The 3,244-nt window shown below is 44.4% G+C and overlaps 1 pseudogene; it reads right to left on the reverse strand.

Annotated features, from left to right (window-relative positions):
* Positions 1-1,451: 1,451 nt before the first annotated feature.
* LOC141084441 (zinc finger CCHC domain-containing protein 8-like) lies at positions 1,452-3,011 on the reverse strand (annotated as a pseudogene).
* Positions 3,012-3,244: the final 233 nt, after the last annotated feature.

Consider the following 3,244-nt stretch of genomic DNA (forward strand, 5'->3'; position numbering starts at 1 on the left):
TCCCTCTCTATGATATCCATATTTATATGTTCGAACCATAAGGGGTGCATTCTCCATCTCCCCCTCACCCAATACTTCCCATTGTCTTTTTGATAGGTAATTCAATAGGCTTATGATCCGAAATTACTCTCGGGAGATATTCCACCCCACAGACCGTCCAAGTCATTCACTCATTGCCCAATGCTATATCTATCCTTGAGAGGGACCCATGAGTCGCAGAGTAGCAGGAGTAGCAAGCCTCATTCCTTACTCTCCACAGATCCATCATCCCCAGTTCCTTCATGAACATACCAAATGGCGATAGTTTATTTGCCCCTTTATCCACTCCATTTTAATGTCTGTCCCATCCTTTATCCATTACATTATTAAAATCTCCAAAAAGTAGCAATGGTAATCCCATTCACTTCTTAAGTAAGCCAAATATTTCCCTGATCTTAGTCCTCGAGAATGGGGGCGGTATATACATGGCTGCCACACACATCGGCTGCCCATAAATTCGACAAATTAAAAAAACATATTGTCCCTCACTGTTCACATGACTCTCTACTTCCTCAAATGGTGTAGATTTCCCTATGAGCAGGGAGACCCCTCTGGCGTACGAAGAATATGTGGAATGATATGCTTTCCCAATCCACCTCCTTTGTGATATCTCCACCTTTTCCCTCAATAAATGCATCTACTGAAGGCATATCACATCTGGCCCCCTCTTTCTAATGTACTGCAGAATTGCCGCCCTCCATATCCCTTCAGACAATCCTCTTATATTCCAGCTGAGTATTTTAATTTTATCCCCCATCATATATATTCCGGTGAATAATTTCCCAGACCCCATGAAACAGACCCCCGCTGCATGTGCTTTTTGAAACTTTTTCCTGAACAACATACCTCCTTCCCCCCCCTCCACCCCCCCACATTTTACACTACAATAGCCCATAAACATAACTTTGGTATATATTCAACCTCTCCTCACAGAGAGTGCGTAAACCTGCTACTGATTACCCTCCTAACGTTATCTCTAGGTTGCTATCAATCCAGCATACCCCAGCAACTCCTTCGCATATACAGAGCTATAATAATACAGTTTTTTAAACATAAAACTATCCATCCTAAGTCTGCATCCTATATTTAAACACAGGAACTATCAGACTCCACCAAGCTGTAATCGTCCAAATTTGTCAAATAAATCTTCGTCTTCTTCGCACTTCCCTCTTTCCTTTCCCGCCTTAATTTTCTCAGTATTTGAGTCCAACCATTTGGTAGCCTCCTCCGGTGCTGAGAAAAAATGAACCGTGCCCAGGGACACAACCCTGAGCTTTGCTGGGTATAGTGTGGAGTGGAATGCCTAGTCTTTCAGCCTCTGCTTCACTGCTCTGTACTTAATCCTCTGTTTTTGCACTTCAGCCGAGTAGTCAGGATATATAGAGATCTTTTGACCACTGATACACATATCATCAGCCTCTCTGGCTTTCCTCAGCATAATCATCTCTTGAAGGAAGCAGAGGGGAGCCTCTAGAGGGAGGAGTGGGTGGAGGTGTTCCTTTTGGTAAGGGTGGAGGAGTTGGTGTTGGTGGAGGTGGGGGTATAAAATTTGTAGGTGTTGAAGGAGGAGTTCCACAAGAGAGTGAAGGTGGAGTATTATATGGCGAGCCAGGGGGAAGAGGTGGCTGAAACTTAAACCTTTGGGAAGGAGAGCAGTACGATTGATCTGATGCGATATCCATATTCACTGATGACTGCCCTTGGCCATTTCCAGATGTCTTTTGTCTTTTTGTATCAGAGCTTGATTGAGATGATGCTCTTTTCTGGGCTGCATTATATTGTGGATCAGGGAAACTGGAACACAAGTAATTTGCCAATACTTCTTTTTGCTGGTCTGCCTGCATTGGGATTGACCCGAAATTTCTCCAGTCATCTGAAACTCCAGGATGAGCCTGCCTGTTAAATCCTGGAAAGCTGATTAATTTAGATACATCGTAAGATACTTGACTTTTCTTTGGCATTGCCTCTTCTACAATGTCACCATCACTGGAATCCTTTCCATCATAAAGCGAGAGGCCGGAATTCTCCAGCTCAGCATCTTTCAGCCAACCTGAAGTGTAACCTAGTTGTCGCATTCGATATATAAATGGAGGAAGATGTCTGTCAGAAATTCCAAGCGCCTCTTGCAGCTCCTCACTAATATTCCCAGGCTTAAACTTTCCAAATCTCTCTGCCACTTCCTCAACATAACGTTGCTGGTAATACTGGTTGCCAGATTTCGCACAGGAGTCTCTAAATGCTTTTCTTTTCATGTCTATATGCGCAGGATCCCGAGGTTTTGGACAATCCCTCAGTTGAAGTTTCTCTGAACCACAACTGAAGCAGCATGGTTTGGGTCTTTTTGTTTTTACTTGTACTTGTACTTCTTGGCCGTCTAGAGACAAAATTGGCCGAAAGACTTGCTGATATTTTGGTACCTCCCATCTGTCAGTTAATTGAGGGATCTCATTCAGCAGAGGCAGCCCAAGCTGGTCAAGGCAGAAATTAGTAAAATAAAGAACACTTCCCACAGCCCTGAAGGCTTCCTTGATTTTCTTTACTGCATTCACACTAGAGTTATCACTGGCCTCCAAAGATATACTTGACGGCTGAGGCTGAATAGTAAAGGTGGCCTTTTCAGGGTTAGCTCTCTCTTCCTCTTTATCCTTCTGGAGTAGATGTGCAACAAAGTCTTCAATTTCTTGATATTGCTTTGAAATGACATGGTTCATAAATAGGATCTGCAGAAGTGGTCCATCAAGCACATTATCCACCGACAAGCCACTCGGTCGGGACAGAATAGACAGCTTCCGCCTGAGCTCTTGATTCTCCACCTACAGCTGCTCTATGGTCTCCTCACATCTGGCGAGCTGTTCATGAAAGCTGTTAGCGTCCACCTTGCTGTCATCGGTCTGGTCAAACCTAAGGGGTTGAGCAGCAGCATCGTCCAGCTGCACAAAGAGCTCACTGTCCCCGAACTCCACCTCCGTCATCTCCACCTTTTCCCTCAATAAATGCGTCTCCTGAAGGCATATCACATCCGGCCCCCTCTTTCTAATGTACTTCAGAATTGCCATCAGGATAGAGATCTTTTGACCATTGATACACATATCATCAGGCTCTCTGGCTTTCCTCAGTATAATGTCTCTGTCTCTGTAATTAAGGATTTTGGCAATGATGGTATGACGGGGAGATCCAGGGGGAAGGGGTCTCATGGGGACACGAT

This window comes from Dendrobates tinctorius, unplaced genomic scaffold (genome assembly GCF_039654945.1).
Source record: "Dendrobates tinctorius isolate UK_male_01 unplaced genomic scaffold, ASM3965494v1 ptg000022l, whole genome shotgun sequence".
Lineage (NCBI taxonomy): Eukaryota > Metazoa > Chordata > Amphibia > Anura > Dendrobatidae > Dendrobates > Dendrobates tinctorius.